The 16,575-nt window shown below is 43.5% G+C and overlaps 1 pseudogene; it reads right to left on the bottom strand.

The window, feature by feature from the left end:
• Positions 1-1,009: 1,009 nt before the first annotated feature.
• On the bottom strand, positions 1,010-2,068 carry LOC119923847 (annotated as a pseudogene).
• Positions 2,069-16,575: the final 14,507 nt, after the last annotated feature.

Below are 16,575 nucleotides of genomic sequence, written 5' to 3'. Positions count from 1 at the left end.
CCTTCCTTCCTCTCCCCCTCGTCCCCCTCTCCATCCCCCCCATCTTACCTCCTTCCCTTCCCCACAGCACCTGTATATATGTATATATGTTTGTACATATTTATTACTCTATTTATTTATTTATTTTATTTGTACATATCTATTCTATTTATTTTATTTTGTTAGTACGTTTGGTTTTGTTCTCTGTCTCCCCCTTTTAGACTGTGAGCCCACTGTTGGGTAGGGACTGTCTCTATATGTTGCCAATTTGTACTTCCCAAGCGCTTAGTACAGTGCTCTGCACATAGTAAGCGCTCAATAAATACGATTGATGATGATGATTTAGCACATAGTAAGCACTTAGCAAATACCACAATTGTCATTATTTTCATTATACTTCTAATTATTATTATTGTGTTTAATGATGGTGAGATAACCATTCTACATTATGTATAGCAACAATAATCTGAATGACTTTCAGGTTTCACTGTCAAAGAGTAATATTGTCCATCAAGAGCTATTTTTGTGTTGGAGTATATTCAAGATGGGTTTTGTTTCATCTGAAAGTGGGTGGCCAGGTGGTCGTTCTTTCTTCATCACAGAATGTTGGCTCTGCTGCTTCAAATCTATCCAAATACCAAAAAAAATCTCTCTTCTCCTTCACCCATAAAAGTCATTACTATGTCACCCTGGACACATTGATTTCACTTATTGAGTATATAATCCTGAGTGGTCTCTCATTTACCAAAACTATCTGCTTTCCCTTGTATTCTTCCCTTAAGAGGATTCCAATTACCATTAGAATGCACTAAAAGGAGTTTTTTAATTAATGTGTATAATGAGAAGGAAGACGTAAACATGTACAGGAAATGGCATTCATTGTTCCGACAATTCAAAATACATTAAAACCTTCAAGTATGGTTCTTTTAGAAGAGATTATGCCACAGTGATTTTCCTTAAAGCATTTGAAGAACCCACTGGTTTCTTCCTTCTCCCACTGAAAAAAACAACGTAATTCTCAGAAAGTGATTCACTTATCTCCTGAAGTCATTATTTGGCTCCATATCTTCCTCATGGCATTTTTCACCTCCTCATTTCTCACAGTGTAGATCTAGGGGTATAACATGGGAGTACTGAAAACATAGAATATGGCCAGTGTTTTGTCCATGGGGAAGGTGGAGGCAGGCCTCATGTAGGTGAAGATACAGGGAACAAAGAACAGCATGACAACCTTGACGTGAGAGCCACAGGTGGAGAGGGCTTTGCACCTTCCCTCTGAACTATAACTTTTTAGGGAGTTGAAGATGACCATGTAGGAGAAGACCAACATGAGGAAACAGACAGTGCAGATCAGGCCACCGTTGATAGCCACCGACAGGCCCACGACGTAGGTGTTTGTGCAGGCGAATTCCAACAAAGGGTACATGTCACAGAAAAAGGATCAATGACATTGGGATCACAGAAGGGCAGCCGGAATAGAATGGGAATCTGAATTATTGAATGAAAGAAGCCCAATACCCAGGCTACCCCCACCAGTAGGACACACACCTGCCGGTTCATGATGATCAAATAGTGCAAGGGTTTGCAGATGGCCATGTAATGATCAAAGGCCATCACAATGAGAAGGATGACCTGTGTCATTCATTCATTCATTCAAACATATTTATTGAGCGCTACTGTGTGCAGGGCACTGTACTAAGTGCTTGGGAAGTACAAGTCGGCAACATATAGAGACGGTCCCTACCCAACAATGGGCTTACAGTCTAGTCCTTCCAAAGAAGTGTGATAGAAAGAGCTGGACCAAACAGCCATCATAGGATATGACTTTTCTAGCAGACAGGCTGTCTACAATCATTTTGGGAGTAGTGAAAGAGGAGTAGAAAGCACCTATGAAAGATAAGTACCAGAGGAAGTAGTACATAGAGGAGCTGAGATTCTGACTGGCCTTGATGGTTATAACCACAAGCAGGTTTCCCAAAAGAGTTACCAGGTAAATGATTAGAAACAAAACAAATAAATGTTTCTGCAACTCTGGATTCCGGGTAAGTCCCAAGAGAATGAATTCGGTCACTTTGTTCCTTTTTTCCATCAATTCAGTGTTGGTGATGATCAGACTGGTGAGCATGCACAACAGAGAACTGGTTTACTTGAAAAGATAAAGATAATTGAATTTCTTTAGCACCATTTTTTTTCCATGGAACCCAAGGTACTTAATTTATATTACCTAACATTTCACTCATTCTTGAAACACCTTGGTCCCATTTGACAGAAAGAAAAATCAAGCCAAGTAACAATCAATCAATGGTATTTACTGAGTGCTTACTCTCTGCAGAGTGCTGCAGAGACTGCTTCGATATGCTGAATCCAGTATTCTTTCCACCTAGTTCAGAGCTTGTCAACCAGCATGATTAGTACCACTAGTAGCATTTCACTTGGATTTTCACCCTTTAGTCACACCTTCCTCAGTCCCACAGAATTTACGTACCTACCTGTAATTTATTTATTTATAATTAATGTTTGTCTCCGTCTCTTGATGGTAAGCTCATTGTGAGCAGGAAACATGTCTACCAAATCTGTTGTATTTTCCTAAGTACTTAGTACAGTGCTTGAGGAGCAGCAGGGCCTAGTGGAAAGAGCACGGGCTTGGGAGTCACAGGTCATAGGTTCTAATCCCGGCTCCACCACCTGTCAGCTGTGTGACCTTGGGCAAATCGATTAAGTCCTCTGTGTCTCAGTTCCCCCACCTGTAAAATGGGGATGAAGACTGTGAGCCCCATGTAGGGCAACCTAATTACCTTGTATCTACCCCAGCGTTTAGAACAGTGCTTGACACATAGTAAGCACATAACGACTACCGTCATCATCATCATCATGAGTGTTCTGCACACCTTAAGTGCTCAGTAAATGTGATTGATTGACTGATGAATTTCACAGCACACTGGAGCTCCCAACAGAAGCCGTTTTGCTTTACTTAGGGATAATCACAATAATAATAATAATAATGCATTTGTTAAGCTCTTACTATGTGCCAAGCATTGTTCTAAGTGCTGGAGTAGATACAAGGTAATCAGGATGTCCTACGTGGGGCTCACAGTCTTCATCCCCATTTTACAAATGAGGTAACTGAGGCACAGAGAAGTTAAGTGACTTGCCCAAAGTCGCACAGCTGACAAGTAGTGGAGCCAGGATTAGAATCCACGACTTCTGACTCCCAAGCCCGTGCTTTTTCCACTAAGCCACGAATCGGCTTGCTGAATTGTTTGCTTTAGAAAAGTGTTGTCTCCTTTTAGTAGACAAGGTGTACGTACTGTCAGGTTCAGTTTATTCCCTCCTCTCACTGTGAATGCCTCCAATGGCACAAGTTAGACAACTAAACGTTCCTTTTTCAGACAATCCTTTTTCTGTGATTCCACTCCAGAGATACTTCCTTATAGGTAAGGGGCTCTATTGGAGAGAGGAAGCAAATGGTCACAAAGATTCCTGATAATGCTCATAATCCATAAAACTACAATCTCTTTACTTTTTTATTCTCAAAATAGGGGTTAATTATTGAATTAAGGATATTGAATGCTCTTTCTTGTTCTATTATCAATCAATCAATCAATCAGTGATATTTATTGAGTGCCTGGAGTGCTATATTCAATGCCTGGGAGAGTACAGTGCAATAGAATTTGTAAGCTCGTTGTGAGCAGGGAATGTGTCTGTTATATTGCTATAGTGTATTCTCCCAAAGTGCTTTGTATAGTACTCTGCACATAGTAAATGCTCAATAAATATGATTAACTGACTAGATTAGGTAGACCTGATACCTGCCCACAAGAAGCTTACAGACTGGAGGGGGAGGCAGACATTAAGATAAATGATAGATGGATATGCACATAAGTGCTCTGGGGCAGGGGTGAATGTCAAAGTGTTTAAAGGGTAGAGACCCAAGTGCAGGTAATGCAGAAGAGAGGGAAAATTGAAGACGTGAGTTCATAGTCAGTAAAAGCCTCATGGAGGAGATCTGATTTTAGAAGGCTTTGAAGATGGGGAGAGTAGTGTTTTCAGAAACAAGAACAGTCACAACAAGAACATACCTAGGAGTTTACTCCTCTCCTTCCAGGCATAGGTTTCTACTAAATCCCCTCTTGGACTTCTGCTTCCCAGAGGAAAACATGGAAATGTGTAGGATTCATCCTTTAACGCATTGCCCTTGCCCCTCCCCACTTCCTGCTCTCCCTCTTTAATAATTATCAACTCCTTAGATTCCTTGTATCCTATATCCTGCAACCTTTCTCTCAAACTTTGAATGCCCACCCACTCTTTACATCAATCAATCAATCAATCAATGTATTGAATGTCTACTGTCCTGGTTCTCCTGGTTCTCATCTCTCTGGCTGCTCAGTCTCAATCTGTTTCCCAGGCTCCTCCTCTGTCTCACATCCCCTAACTGTGGGGGGTCCCTCAAGGTTCTGTTCTAGGTCCCCTTCTATTCTCCATCTACACCCACTCCCACTCATTCTCTCCCATGGCTCCAACTACCTACCATCTCTATGAGAATAATTCCCGGATCTATACCTCCAACCCAGATCTCTCTCTTCTGCAGTCTCATATTTCCTCCTGCCTTCAAGATATCTCTATTTAGATGTAACACCGACACCTCAAACATAACATGTCCTAAACAGCACTCTCTTATCTTCCCACCCAAACCGTGTCGTGTCCATGACTTTCCCATCACTGCACACAGCACCACCATCCTTCCTGTCTCACAAGCTCATAACCTTGGTGTTATCCTTGACTCAACTCTCTCATTCAACTCACATATTCAATCTGTCACTAAATCCTCTAAATCCAACCTTTACAACATCGCTAAAATCTGCCTTTTCCTCTCCATCCAAACTGCTACCATGTTAATCCAAGCACTAACCTATCCCATCTTGATCACTGTATTCACCTTCTTGCTAACCTTCCTGCCTCCCATCTCTCTCCTCTCTAATCCATACTTCATTCTGCTGCCCAGATTATTTTTCTACAAAACATTCAGTCTATGATTCCCCACTCCTTACCATCAGCTTTAAAACACTTAATCACCTTGCCCCCTCCTACCTTACCTTCCTCCTCCCTACTATAACCCAGCCCAGACACTTCACTCCTCTAATGCCAACCTACACACTGTACTGTGATCTCATCTACCTCATTGCCGACCTATTGCCCATATTCTGCCTCTGTCCTGGATGCCCTCCCTCTTCATATCCAACAGACAATCACTCTCCCCACATTCAAAGCCTCGTTGATTTTCCTGAATGAGCCCTGATTTCCTCCTCTACCACTCCCTTCTGTGTCACCTTTGCATTTGGATTTGCATTGCTCCCTCAGCCTCACAGCACTTATGTACATATCCATAATTTATTTATTTATATTGTCTGTTCCTCTAGCCTGTAAGCTTATTGTGGGTAGGGAATGTATCTATTAACTCTGTTACATTGTACTCTTCCAGACCCTTAGTACAGTACTCTGCACAAAGCAAACCCTTAATAAATGTGGTTGATTGATCAATTGGTTACTGTGTGCAGAGAATTGCACTGAGTGCTTGGGAGAGTACAGATATGGGCAATATTTCTGAAGGGCCACACATAAATGCAGTGAAAAAGGCATTTTGAGCACCTGTTTACATCTGAGATTTGCAATAGAAACACATAACTGTTCCCTGGATTCGTAACTGGTTTCAGGTTTGGGACAAATTAGGTCAATTCCTAAATTTATTTACAGTTTTGTGGAGGTTATTGGTGCACAAAGTATATGGTTTTCCAATTAGCTGCCTTTATATAAGCACATGAAGGAGAAACGGACATTCATATGGATTTTACAGTCTCCAGACATGATCATCATTAGAGAAAAATGCTGGCCAATAAGAGTTAGAATAAAATTCCTTTTAATGAAATGAATAAAAAGTCATTGAAGTAATGATCAGCCAGAATGGAAGAGATGTATTTGTTAAATGTGTAATATTAAAGTGGATAATTTCCTTTGTAGTATTGTCCCCCAACCTCAATAGCTCATTTGATAAACTACTTTAGCTAGTAGCTCGCAAGATAGTCCCTCTCAGAGACACACTCATGGATTGACAGTTGCATCAGTCGCTCCCCTCTTCTATCCATATTTCACTCTGAGCCCAGCATCATTTTTTATTGCATTTGTTAAGTGCTTACGATGTGCCAGGCACTATACTAAATGGTGGGGTAGATACATGCTAATCAGGTTGCTAATCAGATTGGTACAATTTATGTCCCACAATGGGCTCGCAACCTTAACCCCTTTTTACAGAGGAGGGAACTGAGGCACAAAGAAGTTAAGTGACTTGCCCAAGGTCAGGCAGCAAGCTAAGGGCAGGGCAGGGATTAGAACGCAGGTCCTTCTGACGCCCAGACCCGTGCTTTATCCATCAGGCCACACTGGTTCTCTAAAATGTTGATCTTTCTAATATGTTGTTCTGCCACATCTCTCCACTCCTCAAAAACCTCCAGTGGTTCTCCAGTCCTCTCTGCATCAAGCAGGAACTCCTAATCACTGGCTTTAAAACACTCAATAAAATCTGTCCTTCCTACTTATTCATTCTCTTTTCCCACCCAACTAGGACTTTTTGCTCCTTCCAGACGATGACTCATTCTTGTCTCTTCTGCTAGGGATCGCTTTCTCATGTTTTTCTCTCTTCCTGGAACTCCCTCCCTCTGCAAATCCTACAGAACCCCCTCCCCCACTTCCTCAAACTCCCCAATTTCAAAGTGCTACTGAAATAACATCTCCGACAAAGAGATCTACTCTAATTAATTATTTCCTGTACTCAGGCTATATTTCCTTCAGTTGACGTCTCAGCACTTCAATGCCACCTGAGTACCTAACAAACTCAAGCTTCTATAACACTTATGTCCATATCTTATATAATAAATTATTCAAGCAGTAATTCATGTACACCTCCCCTTTTCCTCTTTACTCCTCTCTCTACATTATTTCAGTATCTGTTTCCCCTGCTAAAATGCAAGCTCCTTAAGAGCAAGGACCATGTCTACTAATTCGAGTGTACTCTACCAAGTGCTTAGTACAGTGGTGCTCAGTAAATTGATCAATTTACAGTATCCTGATTTCTCCAAGATGAAAACAAAGTGTGACTTTTTTCCTTGGGAGGAGTGATCAAACCCTATCCAAACACTCACTTTCTATGCCTTCGTAGATGTGGATTTCTTCCTTTGTTCCCTGTTCACCCAACTTCAGCAATGGCTTGCTCCAATTACATAGTCCTTGAGGTAGGACAGGCACCAGCCTAAAATGGTTACGTAAAGGAACTAGTGGCCACTCCATTCCAGCCACAACCATGTTTTCCAGCTTTGTTTCCTTACCCCCGCCAAAGATACAAAATCCTAGAAACTAGAAAAGCATCAGGTCTGAGATTCCATAAGAACCCAAATGGCTTCTGGATAAACCTAAACTTGACCTGAGGTGTCTTTTCTTGGAGTGAAGTCCAGATTTAGAGCAGCAACGAATTTTAGTCCAATTTCCTTTCATTGCCAATCTTTCTCTGCAATATTAGCTCAAGATCCCCCTCTCAAAACATCTAGATCCTTTATGAAGGGGGACTTCTAAGTGCACTAAAAACTTGGTGACTTTTCCAAGTCAATGAGAAAGAATATATTTTGCTGGGACTGTGACAAACATCTCTACCAGACTCGATTTGTCCATCCTTGCTCTAGGTCTGCCCTGAAGCAGATTCATTAGGTACACTGTTTCTCCTCTCACATTTAAACTGGATTCTACAGATATTCAGGAACCTCATAACGTTCTGTCTAATCAGCCTCATGGGAATATGACCAGTCTCCCCTTGCGGAAGGTTTGCCCAAGATGATGCCAAATTGAATTTTGCTTTAAAAAAATGAGTATAGATGCAGGGAAGGAAAAAGACATTTTCACTGGATTTTGATCCCAAAAGAGAAATCATTTCTGTTTCTCTTATGACCATCGTCAAATTGCCAGTCACCGGTACCTTGCAACCAAATGTCCCCTGGTGATTTGGAGAAGGTAGCTGAGAACATTTTTCTGATAATTTTGGAGGGAAATTTTCCAGCTCATTTGTCTGGGTATTTCAAGCAAAAGAGATTGCTCACTTGCTTGCCTGACTTTTGTATCTCTGATTTCACACTTTTGTCAAGTGGAAAGAACATCAATGGGCACTTTAGGTTGATAATGTCTTTAATAGACAAAATCAATCAATGATATTTATGAGCACTTCCTCTGCACAGAGCGCTGTACTAAGTGCTCGGTAGAGTAAAATATATCAGAGTTAGTAGACACATTCACTGCCCACAACAAGCTTACAATCTAGAGGACAAAAGTATTGAGTCTGACAAGCAGAATGCTCCTTTAGGAAAATAGCCAGTGTAACATCTTGGCAACAGGAAGCAAAATTATCAGTTCAGAAAACAAAAACAAAGATGAAGAGAGCACAGGTCCTACTAAAACTAATCCATTCTAGGTTTATTTAACATCTGATCTTATTATGTATGGTAAGTTCACTTGGTTTTACTGAATGTTCTATTTTGCTCTCAGTTTAACAGATTTCTCCTTAAATTCAGGCAAATGTTGGGCTTGCACTCCAACCTTGCCTTCCTGCTTGCGTGATTGGCAAGAGTCTTTCTGATGGACAGTTTTCTCCAGATTCACAAGTCCTATGCTGGATGTTCCCTGTTCCATTCCCAAACCTACCCAACCCTTGCCCCCCAGCGACCACATTTTGTGGGGAAGGAATATTTTACACCCCCAGAAAACCTTTCTTCTAGGGCTGTTCATAGATTTGGCCAAAATTAATGCATTAATTCTGACAGAATGCATGGATGAAAATATTATCCACAAATGCCAGCTCATCTACATTGCAGGTCTATATAGATAACACCCACTTAATAATGGTTATCATTCAGCAGTACAGATGGTGTCCATTCAAGTGGCCTTTCAAAAGACACAAGGTCCAGCTCTCTTGGCATCTTCCAGAAGACTTCATTCTCCTATTTCCAATGCCAACCTTCTCACTGTATCTCGATCTCATCTATCTTGCCATCGACCTCTCACCCATATCTCCCCTGTAGTCTGGGATGTCCTTCCTCTTCATTCCTAGCAGCTTGGCTCAGTGGAAAGAGCACGGGCTTTGGAGTCAGAGGTTACGGGTTCAAATCCCTGCTCTGTTAATTGTCATCTGTGTTACTTTGGGCAAGTCACTCAACTTCTCTGAGCCTCAATTACCTCATCTGTAAAATGGGAATTAAGACTGTTAGCCCCCGTGGGATAACCTGATCACCTTGTAACCTTCCTAGCGCTTAGAACAGAGCTTTCAATACAGTAAGCACTTAATAAATGGCATTATTATTATTAATATTAATATCATTATTATTATATCTAAAAGGCAATTACTCTCTCCCTCTTAGAAGTCTCACTGAAAGTACTTCTCTTCAAAAAAGCCTTCCCTGACTAAGCCCTCCTTTCCTCTTCCACTCCAATTTGCATAGCCTTGACTTGCTCCCTTTATTCATCCTCCCTCCCAGTCCTACAGAACTTACATACACATCTGTAATTTAATTTATAATAATGTCTGTCTCCCCCTCTAGATTGTATAATTAGAAAAGCAGCGTGGCTCAGAGGAAAGAGCAGGGGCTTTGGAGTCATAGGTCATGGATTTAAATCCCGGCTCCACGACTTGTCAGCTGTGTGCCTTTGGGCAAGACACTTCACTTCTCTGTGTCTCAGCGACCTCAGTGACCTTTAAAATGGGGTTTAAGACTGTGTGTCCCACGTGGGACAACCTGATCACCTTGTAACCTCCCCAGTGCTTAGAACATTGTTTTGCACATAGTAAGCGCTTAGTAAATGCCATTATTATTATCATTATTATTATCATTATTATCGTGGGCAGGGAACGTGTCTATTATAATGTTGTACTCTCCCAAGCTCTAAGTATAGAGCTCTGCACACAGTAAGCACTCGATAAATATGATTTACTGACTCGCTGACACCATATCCCATTTGCTATGTCTTGATCAAAAGAGGTAAGAAGCTGCAGAGTATTTTTTAATTTTGTTTTGTAATGTTTTATTTTTTAATCGTATTTGTTAGGTGCTTATTGTATGCCGGACATTCATTCATTCGTTCAACTGTATTAACTGAGTGCTTACTGTGTGCAAAGCACTATACTGAACTAAATTGGTGACCCTAGGGCTTGGTGAGGGAGGGAGCCAGGGAGCAGCTGCAGACAGATTCAGTAGGAAGCATGTCCTGAGGGTGAGGGTTGTTCTGACCCCCAACCCCTTAGGGTTAGAGTGGGACTGCGACAGACATGGAACAGGGGAGCTGGGTCACTACTTTATTTTATTTGTTAATATATTTTGTTTTGTTGTCAGTCTTCCCCTTCTAGACTGTGAGCCCGCTGTTGGGTAGGGATCGTCTCTATATGTTGCCAACTTGTACTTCCCAAGCGCTTAGTACAGTGCTCTGCACACAGTAAGTGCTCAATAAATGCGATTGAATGAATGAATGAATAAGCGTGTGGGAATGTAAAATATAAAAACAAGCAGACACATTCGTTGGCCACAACGAGCTCACAGTCCAGAGGGGGAGACAGACATTAATATAAATAAATATATAGATAAATAAATAAATCATATCATATAAAGGCATTGTAGTAAGTGCTGGGGTAAGTACAAGTTAATCAGGTTGGATACAGTCCACGTCCCACATGGGGCTCACAAACGTAATCTCCATTTTATAAATGAGGTAACTGAGTCCCAGAGAAGTCATTTACCCAAGGTCCCAAAGCAGACAAGTGGCAGGGCCAGGTTTAGAACCCAAGCCCTCCCAGGTTGCTTCAGATTGCATTCTAGAACTGGGAAATCTTCCAAAGGAATAATCAACTCATTATCAAGTTGTAAATCACCCCCTTTAACAAGATGGTGGTCAATCAGATAAGGGAGCCCAGGCACATCCATAATCCAGTCAAATACCTAGTAGGTAGACAGCACCACCCTTCACCCCCTCCTCTGCCTGTCATATACCTGCTGCTGGTCAAAGACCTAATATCATTTCAACACATTCCACCACTTGCTTGCTGTGATACTTTGGGCAAGTCACTTAACTTCTCTGGGCCTCATTTACCTCACCTGTAAAATGGGGTTTAAGACTGCGAACCCCCCGTAGGGCAACCTGATCACCTTGTAACCTCCTCAGCGCTTAGAACATTGCTTTGCACATAGTAAGCACTTAATAAGTGCTATTATTATTATTATTATTATTATTATTATTATTATTATTATTATTACTGTGTGCAGAGCACTATACTAAGCTCTTGGGAAAGTACAATACAACAATGAACAGTGACAATCCCTGCTCAAAAGGAGCTCAAAGTTTAGCAGGGGCCGGGGGACAGGCATCAGTACAAATGAATAAAATTACAGATATATGGGTAAGTGCTTTAGGAGTGGGGTGGGGAGAAGAGCAAAGGGAGCAGGTCAGGGCGAGCTAGAAGGGAGTGGGAGATGGGGAAAAGTGGGGCTTAGTTTGGCAAGGACTCTTTTGCCTTCAATAAGGCTTTGAAAGCGGTGGGGAGTATTTGTCAGATTTGAAGAGGGAAGGCATTCCGGGCCAAAGGAAGGAAGTGGGCCAGGGGTTAGCAGCGAAAGAGGAGAGATCGAGGCACAGTGAGAAGGTTAGCACCAGAAGGAGAGAAAAGGAGGAGAGGGGCAAGTTGATGGAGTGTTTTAAAACCAATGGTGAGGAGTTTTTGTTTGATAAGGAGGTGGATAGGCAACCACTGGAGATTTTTGAGGAGGGGGGGGGACTTTACCTGAACATTTTTGTAGAAAGATAAAACGAGCAGCTGAGTGAAGTATAGACTGGAGGGGGGAGTCAGGAGGTTGGGAGGTCAGCACGGAAGCTGGTGCAGTGATCTAGGTGGGATAGGATGAGCGATTATTTTAACGTGGTGGCAGTTTGGATGGAGGGGAAAGGGCGGGTTTTAGCGAAGTTGTGAGGCGGGACGACAAGACTTGGTGACGGATTGATTATGTGGGCTGAATGAGAGAGAAGAGTCAAAGATAACGCCATGGTTACGGGCTTGTGAGACAGGAAGGCTGGTGCATTCCACTCGGGGCGCCCAAAACATGAGTAGTCCACGCCTGACACCAACGATGTCGAGTCTCGAGTGGCCAACTCGTTACCCGAGATTATATTAGAGGGTTTGTGTCCTGGGGCCTCCGAGGGAATGATCACCACAACGTAGAAACTAGATAATTTAATCAAAGATTCAGCTGTAGCGAGAACACAACTGTACCCCGCCCAACCAAGGCATAGAGTTTTGCTACCGCGAGATGATCAGTCCCACCCGGAGTTCAGGTCCTTAACGAGGCGGGCCGGCACGGGTGTCTCCGGCCTAAGAGGTCCCTTGGGCCCGGGCTGCCCCTGCCTTCCCTTCGGAGGACAGTGAGCAACAGCACGGTATAATTTTCCCCTCCTCTTATACTACGCTTGTTGACCGTAACACCGAGCGACTTCCAGACTTCTATTAGCAGATAGTTTGTTCGGTTTCTGGCATTTGTAATGACAGTGCAGTTTTCCTTCTTCTCCGGGTTTCCTTCTTCTCCGGTTTTCTTTATTCTGCAGATCATTAAGCCGGAGGGCCCCTCCACCGTCCCTCCACCGTGGCAGGATGCAATAAGCAGAAAGCTGCGGGTCGTGTTTCCTGACAGAGTTAGTTGAGGAAGTAGATTAGGGGTCGAATTCATGTGTAAAAGATTTAGTCTGAGGAAGTGGGTCCAGGGATCAGGTTAATGCCAGGGTCTTGAGTTTAGTCTATTTTCCTTCAACACTTCACCTCAGCAAGAGTGTGGCCCCAGAACACTTCCAGTGTCCGGGCTGTGAGTAACCCGGTGAGGGCTACAGGCCTGACATCACTTTACATAGAAGCAAACAACAGAGTGTTGTGTGAATCAATAGCCATAAAAATGAGACTATACTTTGATCCCGTGAGCAACAATGTCAAAGGAGGAATCTGAGGAGAAACGGAATTGTCTTACTGAGAAGTTTGAGGAGGAGGACATTTTGGAGAAAAGGAATTGTTTTGCAGAGGGGCTTGAGGAGGGGAGCAGGCCCTGCTGTAGGGAAAGAGAAAGACTGCCAGATGAGCCCATGGGGAGGGTTAGCCTCCCTCCCACATTCCCGGATTCACCCTGTAACGAGCTTGAAACAGCAGGCAATCGATGCAGGGAATCAGTACAAGTACAAGTACAAGTTGGCAACATATAGAGACGGTCCCTACTCAACAGTGGGCTCACAGTCTAGAAGGGGGAGACAGACAACAACACAAGACATACTAACAAAATAAAATAAATAGAATAAATATGTACAGTAAAATAAATAAATAAATAAATAAATAGAGTAATAAATACATACAAACATATATACATATATACAGGTGCCGTGGGGAGGGGAAGGAGGTACGATGGGGGGATGGGGAGGGGGAGGAGGGGGTGAGGAAGGAGGGGGCTTAGTCTGGGGAGGCCTCCTGGAGGAGGTGAGCTCTCAGTAGGGCTTTGAAGGGAGGAAGAGAGCTAGCTTGGCGGATGTGCGGAGGGAGGGCATTCCAGGCCAGGGGGAGGACGTGGGCCGGGGGTCGACGGCGGGACAGGCGAGAACGAGGCACAGTGAGGAGGTGAACGGCAGAGGAGCGGAGGGTGCGGGCTAGGCTGTAGAAGGAGAGAAGGGAGGTGAGGCAGGAGGGGGCGAGGTGATGGAGAGCCTTGAAGCCGAGGGTGAGGAGATTTTGTCTAATGTGTAGGTTGATTGGTAGCCACTGGAGGTTTTTGAGGAGGGGAGTAACATGCCCAGAGCGTTTCTGCACAAAGACGATCGGGGCAGCGTCGTGAAGTATGGATTGCAGTGGGGAGAGACAGGAGGATGGGAGATTGGAGAGGAGGCTGATGCAGTAATCCAGTAGGGATAGGCTAAGAGATTGAACGAGCAGGATAGCGGTTTGGATGGAGAGGAAAGGGCAGATCTTGGCAATGCTGTGGAGGTGAGACCAGCAGGTTTTGGTGAAGGATTGGATGTGAGGGGTAAACGAGAGAGCGGAGTCGAGGATGACACCAAGGTTGTGGGCTTGGGAGACGGGAAGGATGGTAGTGCCGTCAACAGTGATGGGAAAGTCAGGCAGAGGGCAGGGTTTGGGAGGGAAGATAAGGAGTTCAGGAGTTTTACTTGTTCTGATGTGTATATATATCTCTAATTTTTTTTATTTATATCGATGCTAGTTGATGACCCTTTACTTGTTTTGATGTCTGTCTCCCCCCTTCTAGGCCTTGAGCCCGTTGTGGGCAGGGATTGTCTCTCTTTGTTGCTGAACTGTACTTTCCAAGCGCTTAGTACAGTGCTCCTGCACACAGTAAGTGTTCAATAAATATGATTGAATGAATTGAATGAATGAATCTGCACGAACTTAGGGAAACCAGTTGGATGGGTAGCTGTTTGTCATAATTTGTATGTGTGAGTGTGTGTGTGGGTGTATGTGTACACCTTTCCCCCGCCTTTTTTTAATTAGACTAAGTATGGAATAATGCTTTCCGCTGTATACCGTGGTGGTTTGGTTTCACTTTGAACTTGTCAGCAAGTTCCCGACCCAGTAGGAGCTCCCAGTTAAGTAGGGCTGCCCAGAGGGGGAGGTGAATCTAAGGATTTCACCCCAGGGGATCAGAAATCTAGTTGAAGGGTGTCCAAGCATCTCATCCCGGGGAAATCTGGGTCAGGTGCATCCAAGGATCTCATTCAAGGGGAGCAGCAATCTGGGAGAGGTGAATCTTTAGCCGTCTGGGGAAGGCCAGGGAGGGCAAAGATATCAGTCAGGGCTCATGACAATGACATGTGTGGTCTTCACATCATAGACTCTAAGCTTCTTGAGGGCAAGGGTCTTATCTACTGACTCTATTGTCCTCTCACAAGCACTCAATGCAGTGCTCTGCACACCGTAGACCATAAGCTCCTTATGGACAGGGATCACATCTCCCAATTCTGTTATGGTATACATTCCTACGTGTTTTGTGCAGTTTTTGGCACACAGTAAGAATGTAATAAATGGCATTGATTGCTTGGTACTAGTAATAGGCTTCATCATTTTCCATATTCTGACAAGAATTAGAAGAGGTTTCTCGAGCACAAACTGAGTTCCTTTAAATCAAGGGGAGGTTCACATACCTGTTCTGTGCATTTCCAAAATTATATGAAAAAGCAGCATAGTCTGGTTAAACCACACAACTGAAAAAAGTGTTTCTCCCAAAATATCGATGGCACGTTCCTGTTTTCTCCTGGGCTGTGGTTTGAATCATTGTAAATAAGCATTTAGTACAGTTCTCTGCACACAGTAAGCACTCAATAAATATGATTGAATGAATGAATGAAATATGAACTTGGAAACCACTGGGATCCCTAGGACATTAACTTGTGTTCTGAAAATAGGATTTGGGTCATCTTGGATTTTCTGATGTGCGGTAAGAATGCCTTACTTATACAATTATATATATACATATATATAGAGAGATTATATATTATTACATTATTATATTATATCATTATATATAATTGATTATCTGTATGACATTTATTAAGCTTTTACTGTATGGCAAGTATATATTATATATGTATATATATATATATAAAATGTATATAATATTGACAGACCTGTTTTACATACATATAGATAGATACATAAATATAATTGTATGTACATAGTAGTGATTGTGGCATTTGTTAAGCGCTTACTATTTGCCAGGCACTGCACTAAGTGCAAGGAAACAAAGCTGGACACAGTCCCTGTCTCACTTGGGGCTAACAATATTAATCTACAGTTTGCATATGATGTAACTGAGGCACAGAGAACTTAAGTGACTTGCCCAAGGTCACACAGCAGACGTTGCAGAGCCGGGATTAGAACCCATGACCTTCTGACTCTCAGATCCGTGCTCTATGCACTGTGCTATTCCCGTCACTGTAGACAACACTACCATCCTTCCCATCTCACAACCCCACAACCTGGGTGTCATCCTCGACTCTGCTCTTTCATTCGCCCCACACATACAATCTGTGACCAAAACCTGCCGGTCTCACCTCCACAACGTCGCCAAGATGCGCCCTTTCCTCTTCATCCAAACCGCTACCTTGCTGGTTCAATCTCTCATCCTATCCTGAATGGATTACTGCATCAGCCTCCTATCTGATCTTCCATCCTCCTGTCTCTCCCTGCTTCATCACACCGCGCGGTCTTGCTGCTCCCGGAAGGATCCTCTCCTCAGAGTGCCGCCATAGACGCCCGGGACTCCGTTCCCGAGAGGTCCCCCGCCCGCCATCAAACCGCGTGACCCCCGCTGCTCCCGGAAGGATCCTCTCCTCAGAGCGCCGCCATTGACGCCCGGGACTCTGTTCCCGAGAGGCCCGTCCGCCCGCCATCACACCACGCTGCATTTCTGCTCCCGAAAGGATCCTCTCCTCAGAGCGCCGCCACTGACGCCCGGGACTCCGTTCCCGAGATGCCCGCCCGCC

The sequence above is a fragment of the Tachyglossus aculeatus genome, unplaced genomic scaffold, assembly GCF_015852505.1.
Source record: "Tachyglossus aculeatus isolate mTacAcu1 unplaced genomic scaffold, mTacAcu1.pri scaffold_299_arrow_ctg1, whole genome shotgun sequence".
Lineage (NCBI taxonomy): Eukaryota > Metazoa > Chordata > Mammalia > Monotremata > Tachyglossidae > Tachyglossus > Tachyglossus aculeatus.
The sequence above is the reverse complement of the archived record's forward strand: the minus strand, read 5'-3'. Positions and strand labels throughout refer to the sequence as shown.